This window comes from Rhinolophus sinicus, linkage group LG10 (assembly GCF_036562045.2).
Source record: "Rhinolophus sinicus isolate RSC01 linkage group LG10, ASM3656204v1, whole genome shotgun sequence".
Classification (NCBI taxonomy): domain Eukaryota; kingdom Metazoa; phylum Chordata; class Mammalia; order Chiroptera; family Rhinolophidae; genus Rhinolophus; species Rhinolophus sinicus.
Genome location: NC_133759.1, coordinates 96940496 through 96954832, shown reverse-complemented (window position 1 = coordinate 96954832; position 14337 = coordinate 96940496). Strand labels below are relative to the sequence as shown.

Sequence of the window (14337 nt, the reverse complement as noted above, 5' to 3'; positions counted from 1 at the left end):
TTTCTACCTGTAAAATGAAAGGCTTTCATTACATCATTTCTAGGACTTTTTCTGATTCCTCTTCTTTTTGATTTTTCCTGTCCTCTTGTAGGTAATCATATTTTCAAGAGTTGGTTAATATAGTTTGTATTAGTGCCAGCCAATCCCCTCTTTGACGATCACCACCCAATTTTCTCTTCAGGCTTGGAAACCTCCCGCTACCCCAGTGCCCCGAGTTTCTTAGACAGTTCTCAGCAGGCTTTCAGGGTGTGCTAGAAGCATCAGCTCCATCGATAGCCGTGGCAATTAACTCATCCCGCTAGCACCTCCCTGTGCAAAGCGCTAAATTGCAGAAGGTGTTTATCATATGTCAGGCTGACAAGCCTCCCGCTGTCGGCTTTGATTTGCTAAATACCTGCAAAAGATTTGGCGACTGGAACACCTGGTCTGCAGAATGGGCTGCACTGCAAAGCTCCAGGCAGCATCTGACAGGAGCTTGGGTGTCCTCTTCACACCCCTCTCTCCATCCCCCCTGCTTTCCAAAAAGAAGAGAAAGGCACAGCAGCACGAATGAACCAAGACTGACATTAGTCTGCACTGAAATGGTTAATGGAAGTAGGCACCCACCATCCCTCTGCTCTGCCCAATGCTATAACAATAAACTAATGAACATTTATGGTGTGCTTATGACTCTGTACCAGGATCTGTGCCAAACACATCACCTGCACAAACTTACTGAACCTTAACAACACCCCAGGAGTTTAAGTAACTTGGCCCCAGGTGGATGGGTACAGCAGAATGGATTTGCCTGCATCACACGGCTCCACCTGAGAACTTCCCATCAGATCGCCCAGTCCCTCCCCAGCGCCCTGTTCTCCGCACCCCAGGAATCACTGCCTTCTGAAAGGCAGTGATGAGTTAGCAAGCAAAATACGTTCTGCTGTGGTTTTTCTTCTGTTATAGAATTCCACTGCTCAGTAGTTCTTAGCCAAGCTGTGAAGACACAGTGGTAAGTCAGTGATTCCCTAGTCCCTTGATTAGACAGTAGGAGACAGGTTTGATGAGTGGCTAATCAGAGCACACTTTTGAGACTACTGTCTCCTCTATCCGTGTGTGAGGATGACTGATTTGATTCCGTCCCAATTTTTCAATTTGGAAGTTGCAAGTCAGAGGTCAGTTGGCTCTACTGGACACAGTATTTTACTTAAAAAACTGAAACACCAAAAACCAGGTACCATTGCTCATGCCTCTAATTTGTTGGAGGCAGGCATGCCTGAATGAGACTTAATTTTTGCATCTACAGATTCTGTTGTCTTGGGTAATTACTTAACTTTCCTGAACCTCAATGTTCTCATCTGTAAAATGGAAATAATATAATACTTACCTCAAAGGTGTGTATGAGGGTTAACATGTAGACTTTATGGGAGAGGAAGCATGGAACTGTGAAAAGGCATGTGCATTTGAACCTGGTCACTGAGACTTGAATACATTCAATGTCACCCAGCGTCTGGGAGTTGATGTTCTTTGCCTCCAAATGGGGTAAGAACACTGCTTTAAGGGTTATGCTAACAACTAAATGAGATAATGTGTATAAAATGCCTAGAGCAGCCCTTGGCATGGAGTACTTGCTCAGTTAGGAGAGTTCCCTCTGTTTTCACACATACATGTTTTAATTTCTTGATTTTTTTTCACTCACAGATAAACTAGATGACTTTATCTGCAGAGAAGGGACTATTAGTTAACAGGGTTGATGAACATGAACATCACTCAGGAATTCACTGGGTTTGATATCTTTGTAGACCAATTCATTTCTACCAACATTTAGGAGCTATGGACTGCAATGACACAAATGCATATAGGTCAGAAGTGGGACTGAGCAAGTGGTATAGTTGACAGGTGTCAACCTGTAGTCACAGTGACAAAATCAGCTTGGGAATGCTGGTGACCAGATGCCATCACAGCCTGTGGATTCTGGGTGTGCACAGCAGAGTGGTGTTTTCTCAAATTTGGTAAGCTGGAGTACGGGACACGCTAAGGTCAAGGCTGTCCTTGGGAGACGGTCCATTCACTGGGGCAATTAGTGCCCCACTGTGACCCCCCCTTCCAAAATCAGAGTTCTCACCAGGACTTCAAGGTCCTACAAGTGACAGATACTTTCCCCGTTTCTCAGTTCTTTTATTCCCCTTATGGGTAAAGTTGTTGGACTTAATTTTTTGATTGTGGGAATAGGATATTGCAGCTCTTGGGAAGTATCAAAAAATGTTTCCATGCTGGGTTTATATAAAAATGTAGTTGTAATGACCCTGGGAAGAAGGGGACATGACTTTGCAGAATACATGTACAGTCTTCCTGTAGCACTCTTTAAGAAATCTATCCTGAATAGATATATGGACGACCGTTTCCTCCAGGAGACATCTGCACGTATCAGGGAACTGGAAATAGGCAGACTTCTTATTCTCAAAAGCTAACTTCTAGGCCAGGAGAGGCATATGGTGACCTCAGACCCCTGGCAAGAGACAGCATAGTAGGTCAGAGGTCGGTATCCAAATTACAGGCACAATAATGTACCTATAATAGAAATCTGGTGAAAAAGAGACAATGTGATAGCTGGGAAAAAAAAGCACTGGTTTAGAAGTCAGAGAGACCTTGATTAAGCTTCAGCTGTGTGACCTGGAATGAGTTATCCATCCTCTCTCTACATGAGCTCATCTTTCTGTAAGAGGGGTTGCCAACGTCCACCTCAGCGGCGTTTTGTGAGGATTAAGTGAGGAAATATGTACAAAATCCTTAGACTGATCAGACACAGAGCACGGACAAATCAAGCTTCTTTCACTTTTGATTCCTTGTCGGGAAAGGGAGATTCTTTCAAAGAGTTGCAGATTTTAAAGGGTGTCATTTGTCCCGCATATTTGAAAGGAACACTCAGACTAGGAGATTAAGCGATCCTAAAGCCCTTTGTTGAACATTTCCTACACACAGGCTCGAAGCCAAGTCATTGATACGTGTTCAACATTCAGAGGTACATTATCACCTCCTCTTTACAGATTAAGAAACTGAGGCTCTAGTTTTAAGCAGCTCCATCAGTGACCTAGTTAGGAGGTGGCAGAATCCAGGTCTGCCAGGAAGTAAATCCACTCAGGGACTGCACTTTCCAGCTATACTAAAATCTTGGCTGCACGGTCTCTTTATCTCTATACTTTATTTTTCTCTTCCTGACCTCTTTTCAGTGTTTGCTCAACAGTAAACCTTTAACACAGTTGGGGTTTGTAAACTTCTGATGTTGAGGCTACTACTGCACGTTATTCAGCAAACACTGTCTTCATATCCAGGGTAAACGAATGGTGCTGTGGGTGTGTTTGAACTACCGAAGGAAGCAAACTGCCGTCAAGGGAATTAGAAGTACTTATTTCATCCCATATATAAGCAGAATATCACTGTTCCTGTTTACCCATTAAGTGAAATCACCTCCACTGGGCAAACAAGTCTCAATCCTAACTGAGCTCTTACGTGTCTATGACACTGAGCTAGAAGTCGCTTTAGAGTTTACCTTGTCTGTCTGCTTCATTTTCCCCCAAACAGGACCCTGGAGGTTAATAGTAAGAATATCATCGTAGCAGTGGCACCAGTCAGAGCCATTGTAGCAGCAGCGAGTGCTCACTGTGAATTAGTGTTATGATGTTCTTTGCACTATTACTTTTAGTCTACACAAACAGCAATGAAAAACAGACGTAAGTTTTATCTTCATCTTCATAGGTGAGGTGACAGAGAGGTTAGATAATTTGTTCAAGGTCAGTTAGCCCAGAAATCATGACACTAACGTATTTGCACAGTGTATTCAATTGAACAATAAAATATCAACTCCATCTTAAAAGCATTGTCCCGTTGGATCTCTGCGTACTACTACCTCACATGAGTTAGGTGGGTAACATTTTCTGAAATGCGCAAAACCATACAAGTAAGGCAGATATATAAAGCATAAAAGAACAGCTGTGAACAACCCTGAATGAGGCCATTTGATCTTCTGTGAAGCTTAAAACGGCGATCAGCCACCCATGGCCTGTGGGCCAAATCCCGTCCACCGCTTGTTTTATGGAGATACAGTCAGACCCGTTTATTTATATATTGTCGGTGGCTGCTTTTGTGCGACAATGACACAGATAAATAGTTTCAGCAATGACTTTATGGCCTGCAAAAGCAAAATTCTTTACTATTTGTCTCCTGACAGAAGAGGTTCACCAACCCCTGGCCCAGAGTATCACCAGCTCTAACGAGGTCCTACGTTCCTTCCCGGTCCCACGCCAGCCTCCTCCTACTCCTCAGAGGTAACTGCTGTTCTAAATTCTGAGTGTACCATTATGTTGCTTATTTAAAAAAAACAAGTTACAACACATATGTATTCATCTACAATATTTCATATAGTTTTGTTTGCGTTTTTAAAGGAAACTTTTTATTGAAGTACACACGTAGAGAAATGCACAAACCATAAATTTGCAGTATGTGGAATGTTTACAAAATAACAGGAGGAGCTGTGGTAGTAGCAGATGTGTTGCCCACGGGGGACCATTATCCAGACGAGTGTAGAGAACAGGATCAGACTCTCAGGACACACCCTCATGCACGTCCCCCACCATTATCCCTTCCTGGAAGTAAGTCATGTATTTCCACCCATTATTTTTGCCTCTTTTTTATCCATGTGAAGATGAAATCATTGATTGTGTAAACTTTCTTATTTGGCTTCTTTGCTCAATGTTGTGTTGGTGAGATTCATCCATGTGACGGCAGGTAGCAGGTAATTTGTCAATATTCACTACACTGTAGTGAACAAGGATGGTTCCTTGTATGAATATACCATAATGTACCCACTATTTTAATTATCATTTAGTTGTATTTCTTTATTTCCATCATGATTTTTTTATCTCAACACAAGCAATGTAGGTGTTTTGGGTTTTTTAAGTTTCCTTTAGTGTTAGTCATTTCTTTAAATTTATCTTTTTAAAAAACATTTCTAAATGCACTGTGATTATATGACATGTCCTAATAATACATGTGTTCTGAAATTTATTGATATTTTCTTTATGACCTAGTGGTAGGCTGGTTTTATAGATGTTTCGTATGTGCTAGACAGAAATGATTATTTTGTAGTTGTTAGAGGCAGAGTTCTCTGCAATCTATCATATCAAGATTGCTAAGTACGATTCAAACTTCAAAGCGCTTGTCTTAAAATTAAGAAGGTATATGGAAATTTTCTACCATAATGATGGACCTACCAATGTGCCCATGTAGTTCCATCATATTATATGCATATATACTATTTTATTAGATACATATAATTTTATAATTCTTATGTCTTCCTGGTAAGTTAAACCTATCATCATAGCATTTATTTATTTATTCATTCATTCATTCATTCATTTATTTTTAGATAGCTAGCCTCTTTTTTTTCAATTACAGTTTGATCATCATAGCACTGAATGGTAATTTACTTTATCACTAATCATACTCTTTATCTACCTTAAAGTAGTATTTGTCTTAAAATTCAGCTTTTGGTTAGTATTTCCCTATTATGCCTGTTTCCATCAGTTTTTGCTTCATGTAGTTTGACAATCTGTTATTAGATGCATGCACATTAAGAAGTAGGTCTTTTTGGAGAATGAATCTCATTATTATGTAATGCCCTTCTTTATCGCTGATAACTTTTCTTGCTTTGAAGTCTGCTTTGTTTGAAGTCAGTAGGGCTATTTCTACGTTCTTTTGATTAGTGTTAGCATGGTATATTTTTCTCCGTCCACTTACTTTTAGTCTCTTGGCATCTTTAAATTTAAAGTAGGTTTCCTACAGACAACATGTGATTGTGTTTTATTTTTTGATCCACTCTGACTATGTTTTATTTTTTGATCCACTCTCTATTTTTTAATTGATGCATTTAAACTATTGGCATTCAAATTGATTATTGATATAACTGGATTAATATCTACTGCATTTGCATTTGTTTTCTATTTGTTATTACGTTTGTGTTACAATGTTTTTGTTTTCTAGCATTTTTTTTGTTTCTTTCTTAAGATTTCCATTTCTCTACTTACATTGCCCATCTGTTTTTGCATGCTTTCTACTTTATCTCTTAAAGCCCTTATTATATAAATTACAGTTGTTTAAATTCCCAGTCTGATCATCCCAATATCCCTGACGTATCTGGTTCTGACACTTGCTCTGTCTTTTCGGATTGTGTTTTTTGCCTTTTAGTATGCCTTGTGATATTCTTGATGGTTGTATATGACGTGATAGGTAAAAGGAACTGCTGTAAATAGGCCTTCAGTAATGTGGTGGCGAAGTCTAGGGCAAATTGAAGTGTTTTACAGTCCTGTGAATTAGTCTCAATCTTTTAGTCAGCATATGCTTCTGGACTGTGAACTTCATACGAGTATATGTTTCTCAGTTTTTCTCCCCTCTCAGGTGGGATAGGAGTGCTAGAGTGGACCGAAGTTGAATATTTCCCTTCTCTCACATGGAAGGCTAGAGCTGACTGGGGTTGGGTATTTCCCTTTCCCTGGGTCAGGTAGACTCTGATAATACTTGAGCAAGTTAGGCTCTGGTTGACTAGTTATCCTGAGGGTAGGTCTTGTTGAGAAGAATAGAGTACTCTGCTATATTTTTAAATAGTCCATTTTCTCCTCCCCCTACTGGAATCATGAGGGGATTTTTCTGATACTGATTGTGAGATTCTGGTGCCGCTCTAGGAGGTAAAACCCACAAAAGGGTGGTTCCCTCCTGTGACTTGGTCCCCCTGGTGTTTTTAAATCTCAGAGTTATCTACCTGAGCCTACAGGAATGTGTCAATTGCAGTTTTGTTTTTTCTACCCTGGCACTGGTTCCCCAGGCAGTTTCTGCTCATGAGTGTGTGTTCTGGGAAGCTGTGACTCTCTGTATTCACTGTCTCTCTCTCCAATCTTAGGGCAGTAGTTTACCCTGTGCGCTCACCTCTCTGATGCATCTAAGAACAGCTGACAACTTTTCAATCTGTTCGGCTTTTTAGTTGTTAGGATGAAATGGTGACTTCCTAGCTCCTTACAGGCTGACCCAGACCCCAGAAGTCCTGGTATTTCCTTTATAAATAAATTCATATATATTTTAAGGAGAGGAATTTATTTAAAGAAAAATAAAGTGAATATTTGTACCGGTAGTAGACAGAAACGGGCTCAAATCCAAAATGTGGTGATGAATGAGTAACGTCTAGAAAATGGTGCGTTATGTGATATGTGTATATAGATTAGACTCCTTCCTAACCACTTGATTACTCTGCCTCTGGGCCAGCATTCCAATCACTGCGCCTGGGGAGCATGTTTTGAGGAAAGGAGAGGGGAGAGGCTGAGGATGCCTGGGGTGACAATTTCCTGTACTTTCCGAAGAACTGCTGGAGGACACTGAGTAATGGAGGTTGCTCAAGAGATCAATACTGTGCTAATGAGCACGTGAAACACTTTAGGAAGCTGATACACTTTGCAGGCTGGGAGAAGAGAGCAGAGTCATTTGAAGATCCAGAAATAAGGAAGGCAGGCTTTTAAGGGAAGCATAATTGAGTATTTTCCTAAGAACCACTATATTCCCCTGCCACACATACACTGTATGGATGCTGGAATCACGGTTTGTATTGTATGACCCCTTCTCCTTAGCTACAGTTTATTGCAGCAGGGGTTCAAAACCAGTTCAAGCTGAGCCCCATTTAAAAATCTCTCCCGTGAAAATTTAGAATTAAAACAAAAGATGCTGTTTAATTTCCATCATCTCTTGAACTAGAAGGATATATAAACTAGGGAGCTTGCTATGACCGATTTCTGCCATATGCACAGAAAAAGAGGAAGTCAGTCCACAGACAGGGAGAAGACTGACACAGGCACTTACTAAGGAAAGGGGAGGAAAGGCCCTGTAGGCTCATAGAGCAGTTTTTGGTTAATAGCCCCTGGTTCTGGTTACTTCCAGTTACCAATTGCTATGCAGCTTACCTCAAAATTTGGTGCCTTAAACAATAACTATTTTATTATGTCTCATGATTTTGTGGGTTAGGAATTAAGGCAGAGCTTGAATGGGTAGGTCTCCTGCTTCCTAGGCCATTGACTAAAGCTACTCACTGGTATTCAACTGGCAGGCAGACAGTGCTAGAGGGCCCCTGACAGCTCTACTCAGATGTCTGGTGCCTTTGGCAAGGTTGACAGGAAGGCTGGGCTCAGCTGGAACTGTCTCCTTGGCCATCTACCTGGGAGCTCTGTAGCATGGCGGTTTCAGACTAGTTGGACTTGAGGGGCTCAGGAGTCCCCCGAGATTGTTCTGAGAAACAGGAGGTGGAAGCTGTCAATTTTGTAAGGTCCTGGGCCGAAAATTAGGACTGTGTTCTCTTCTGCCCCCTTTCTGTTAGCCAAGAAATTCACTAAGTCCAGTTTAGAGTCAAGGGTAGGAGAATTAGACTTGACCTCTCCATGAAAAGTGTAGCAAGGACTTTGCAGCCATTGTTAATCCTGCATGCTAGCTGGCTTCACTTGGATTTCCTGAGAATGTTGTGTGCCCGCCCTGGAAGTCGCCCTTTTTGGGTAGGCTGGTTCAGGCCACTTTTAGCTATTTGTACTTATCATCTCAGTAAGTTACAAAGACAATGCTTTGTATTTGATTGGCCCTCAAAAATTCTGATGTAGCCCACTGAGTGAAAAACTGGGTATTCATTAGAAAACAGGTTTAGAAGTTTAGGCTCTGCTGCAAGAAAGACCAAAGCTCAAATGTTGACTTTACAACTTCCTAGTTTTGTGACCTCATACAAGTTACTTTCCTCCTCTAACCTTCAGCTCCCTTATGTGCAAAGGGAAAAGATTAACAGTGCTTACCTCATTCAGTGATGGGAAAAAGTCAAGTGAGATCATGAACATAAAACTCTTAGTATAGTTCCAGGCACATTGTAAGCCCCCGATGAATGTTGCTGTTATTCTTTTCATTAATTGTTGTAGTTAGAGTTTCAAATCGAAGAAATATAAGAGAATGTTTATATACTCAAACTAAGTGGTTTCCCAGAATGGCTTTGTGTGGGAAAAGTCAGAAGTATAGGTTGTTTGGGGGAAAGGAGCAACCTGGGAAAATCAAATCTACCTAACAACTTAGGTGGTTGGAAATGGAAGAAAATTCCCACGAGGGCTGGGACAAAGTGAGAAGCCGGGGAAATGCATAGGCATGAAAAGAAAGTATTCATGACAATAACCATTAGGTGTGCCCATTTTTAAGGAGTGTGGACTATCTAGAAAGTGGGTTCCCTGGGCTGGTTTAAAAGTACCACTTTGCAGCTGGCATAGCTGGATTTCTCAGCACAAGAGGACTAATGCATCAGAAAATAACAAGGCATACTACTAAAATCAGGTGGGACAGTTTATTCAGACAAACAGCCTGCCATATGACATCGTGCTCTCTTCACCCACCCTGGTCCCATTTACCACTAGGAGTTTCATCGTTAAAGGCAAATGGTTCAAAATCATCTCTCCCACCCTTTTACCTCAAACTTCTTATGACCCTGATGAGGACCCAGATTTACTTTTTCTCATAAAAAACTAGACAACGTGGGATCTTTAAAAGTGAACTGCTGGTCTTTGTTTCAGAATATCTGAGATAGTTGGGAAAATCCTGAATTGCTGTTTGCTGTGAATACTAGAAAGAGTATATATATTGTAAGTATGTACATGTCACTTTGGGAAAGATAAACACTCTGGAAATGCCTCTTCTCCCACTGTGCCTTGGGAAGAAAGGATTTCTGTGGTTTACATAAACCAGAAACAGTCTCTACTCTATTGAGAAGGGCTTAAGCTATCACCATGTTTTCTTGAGTTCAAATTCCTTTTATTTTCTTCGTAATCTCAAAAAGCCAAAACTGCTGGGAGAGAATGTCCCAACTCATAACCTGGGCCAATTGGAGAAACCTGATTCCATTGAATTAAAGTAAGTTTGCCACCAGCTCAGAATTAGGTGTTAGGAGGCATCAGGGTCCCATATTTATTTGGTTTCTGTCCTAAAGGAGACAGATGGGGGAGGAGCTGCCAGAATAATTTCCTTCCTTAAGGATCAGTAGAGTCGCAGACCCTGAGCTTAGAAAACATACATCGTGTTGTAGAAAAACACAGAAAGTACATGTATACTCTCAGTATTTGTGAATATTCCCATTCTACGTTTCCATGCTAAGGGGAAAAAGGACAGAAGAGGTGGTAGAAAAAAGTCATTTATGTCTCTTCAATGCACATCAGATTTGGAGGCTAATCTTCGAAACTCCATTTGCCTTTATTCTTCTTGACTTAAGTTAATGGGATGAAAATCACTTCAGAATACATCATTTCTTTTCCATTTTCACATTGCCGCAAACCCTTTATTAAGGTGAACTGACCTTCCACACTCTAGCGAATGTGTTTTGTCCTCTTAATTTCACCAGCAAGCAGATAACCAGTCCCATGTCAGTCACCAAACCTGGCATAGGACAGTGAGCATTTAATTAGCCCCGTGTTAGGCCAAAAGTAGACAAAACCATCACCAGAGGGAAATCCATTTTTCCAGAAGTGTGCATTCAATAGGATTTGTGGTTTCCTCTCTCTTGGTGAAGTGTTTTCAGTCTAGGGGGCAATACAAAGCATGTCTGTACTTAGGTTTGGTAGTTTGTATAAGTTACCTTGAAGTATCATCAACAAGATGATGAAACAAAAAGAATGTGGAATATGGATTCAGACAGACCTAGGTTAAATGCTGGTCCCATCAACGGGCAGCAGGATCTTAACCAAGTTAGTGAACACAGTGTTTCCCAAACTTGATCTTACACATCAGAATCTCCTGGGCTTTGGCCAAAGCATCTGTGTTTTGCACAAGCACTTTACATGATGCGAATGCACAGCCAGGTTTGGGAGCCTCTCACCTAGATTCTCTACATCTCATCTACAAGACATGGTTCAATGCGTGCCCCACAGATGAGTACTAAAGCAGGTGAAGGACAGGAAACATCTGTGTCATTGTCCTGCACTCAATACACACTAGATTTTCCCTTCGAACTAATATTTTTGAGATGATTTCATCCAGAAGCTTTTAGCTTGCTATTAGGAAGCAAGCGATTTATCATAATCACCATGCATTTATTATTTCTTTACCAGACAAGACAGTTACAGGAGTTTTGCTGCTAAAGGAAACCAACAAATCACAAAACATTTCCCACCCAAGAGAAATGAGGATAAAGTCAGAGAAATGTTTTTCTTCTTTTTAACCAAAGATTGAACTCTGCAAAATCAGTAAAGTATGGCTTTGAAAGATCAGGATTATGTGTTCTTCCCCCATTTTGTTTTCCTCTGAAAGCCAATAAAGATGCAAGAACCACTCCGTCACAGGTGACCGTGCTAATTTTCTGGGTCATTTCCTCACGGTGTCCTTAAAAGCAGCAATCATCTTTGTTCAAAGCAACTCCCTCCCATTAGCTATATCAGCTCCCCAAATGTTTGACACCTTTTCATAGCTGCTTTGTTACCTCAGAAAGTATTCCCTGTGTGGACTAGCTTTTTCTCCAGCCCTGTCCTCTGTGCAAACTGCAGCATTAAAATGAACAACCAAGCTCCTACCATGACAATTTTTTCAGGATAGATGTTCCATGATGATGTCCCTATGTCTGTATAGCATTTTTTTTTTTTTTTTTTACTTTGACGTCCTTTTTATAGCTTGTTATACCAGCTTTGACAACACTGGAGGTAGATAAAGCAGGTGGCTTTGTGGCCTTTTTAAAGATGAGAAAACTGAGAGTCACAGAGCTGGCTGAGTGACCAACACGGAGCCAGAAACACCAGGTACTTAGTCTGGATTCTTCAGGACTCCAACCCCAAGCAAGGTTGGCTCTTAGAGCCAGAAAGTCCAATGAACAGATTGCCTTAGGTGCAGATGGCTACAGCAATTTAAATGATACCATCTAGTGTTAGTGTCATTGAGTCCCTCTGACTCTCTCTCTCTGTATATCTGCGTGTGTGTGTGTGTGTGTATGTTGCTCCCTGACTACGTGCCTGTGTGTCTGTATCTGTGTGATCAGTATGTGTATGTACCTAAGGTGATTCCCCTTTCTTTGGTTTTGTCTCCCTCTTCCTTTTGTCTCATTCTGCCTTTTTCTATCAGTCTTTCTCTGCCCATCTCTCTATCTCTGTTGCTCCAGATGTTTCTCCCCATCTGGCTCCCCACTCTCTGTTATCAGCTGTTTTCTTCTTTTTGAAAATCAATCTTAGACAGGCTTGTTCTATATGTTGGGAAGGTAGATCCTTGAAGTTTTAAGCTTCCATGCTTATGGAAACATGGAATGAAATGCAATGTCTCTCTCTCTCTCTCTCTCTCTCTCTCTCTCTTTCTCTCTCAGAAGTCAGAACAAACCTCTAAAACTGACTCCGGTTGACCTCGCTTGGGTCATGCGACCTCACGTGGACCCCACTGGTGCTCTGGCTAATCTGAGTCACATGCCAGCCCTTTGGATTCAGTTCCTCCTTCACTCAGAAGGAGGAATAACAGTCCCTAAAGGAAAAGCACGAGGCTCTTACCAGAAAAGGGAGAAGTCTGCTGAATTAGCAAAGACATCACACATCCATACAGCCTTCATTCCAGTGCTCCATATGTTACCTCCTGTGTACGGTGTTTTTAATGATTCTTAGTCCTTTAAAGTTAGGTCAAAAAGAGAATTCCGTATGTTACCTGAAATAATGCCACATGATAATATTCACTGAGGGTAAGAGCCACGTAAGCAGGCTGAGCTTCTGCTTCTTACAGATAAACCTCACCCATAGAGGACTTCTATGAGAAAATGTGTTTACCTGTGCAAAAGGAATATGGTAGAAGGAAGGGATGCTTAAGTCACATCATCTGAGCCTCAGTTTTCCCGTTTGTCAAATGGAGAAATAGAAGTGGTAGGGACTTTTACAGACCACATAATCCACTCTGCGTAGTTCAAACAGAAAGTGATTTATTAGAAGCTTGCATAATGTCCGTTAAGCAGAATCAAGTGCAGTTAGGAGAAATGTCGAGTCGTCCCATGGCTATTCTGCAGAAGCTCTATTGCAGATGTCACCCACAGCTTGGACCAAAGACCATGGAGATGGAGAGTAGCAGCTTCACCCCAGGTGGCCAATGAGAGCCCTCACCACTGTGTTTGCAAGAAGATCCAATCTCAGTGTGTATAGCTACCACCTCTTGTTGTGCATTTCCCCCATACAGACGTAGAAACCACAACACAGACCTCCTGGATGGGAGGAGATGGTCCACAGTTGTGCTTTATCTGTGGCATGGATTCTCTGAGCACCTGTGGGATAGTTGAGTGTGAGGTTAAAAAGCATGGGCTTCAGGTTCAGGCCCATTTATTCTTAAAGGTGGGTGATTTTACTTTAACCTCTTTAGATTATCCATTTCTAACCCCCTGTCAAATAGGAATCCCGATAGAGAGATCAAGTATGCAGAGTACCTGGCACATAGTACACCCTCAGCACAAGGTAGCTGTTCATGTTTTCTCTATGAAACTCAAAAATGTATGAACATATGTACTAGACATGCCTTTTCCTTTTATCCTGGTCATCTCCTTGGCTCATCTTCCCACACACAACTGCACTGTATATGTTCCTCTGCCAACGTGTGTTGCAGAAGCCTCCTCAGGTGAAAAGTTAGTCATTGGCAGCCTTTATTTCTAATTTCTGACACCCCTGCCTAAGACCTTCCTCTGCAGCCCACACTTTAGCACAGCCACCTCCTACCACGCACAGACTGGGTCCCTGCAGCAGAGGCAGCGCTGCCCCTCGCCCTGGGTCAGGAATCAGGAGTCACTCCAGGACAGATCGCTTAGATCTCTACTTCCTGCGCACCAGGCCTGTCCCCATGGCATCATTCAGCTGAAAATAGACAAGAGGTTTATTTCCAGATCCATAGAGAAGAAACAGATAGATGGGGAGATGATTAAAATGAGAGACTGACAAATCTTTCTGCAAACACCAGAACCAACCCCACTGCTCTAAGAGCTTTCAGGCCACTACAACCCTACTGTTGCCCCCCATTCTTCCTGGTCCGTAGCAGTCAACTGCTAAACCTCATGCCTTGAACCAGAATTTTAATTCAAGTTTTGCTGTTTTCTCTCCACTGTTTTTGTGTATCTTTAATAAGACTGTAGGGTTCTAGAAGGCAGGAGACAAAATCTATTCTTTGTTTATATCCCCACCCTGTTCCCAGGTCAAAAGTGTAGCTTGTCTCAACGTCTTACTAGCTACGTGGCAAGTCACTTAATTTTCCTCAGTTTTAGTATTTGGGGGAAGGAGGGAGCTGTTTAAATAAGATCTTTTTAAAGCATCCAAC

General features: G+C 41.6%; 1 protein-coding gene across 1 annotated transcript in view; it reads left to right on the top strand.

Annotated features, from left to right (window-relative positions):
* Positions 1 to 4207: 4207 nt before the first annotated feature.
* ATP10B (ATPase phospholipid transporting 10B (putative)) overlaps positions 4208 to 14337 on the top strand; it is a 316187-nt gene continuing 306057 nt past the window's right edge. The window contains exon 1 of the mRNA XM_074313866.1: positions 4208 to 4301. The gene's annotated coding sequence lies outside the window, so the exon portion shown is untranslated. The remainder of the gene's footprint in view (positions 4302 to 14337) is intronic.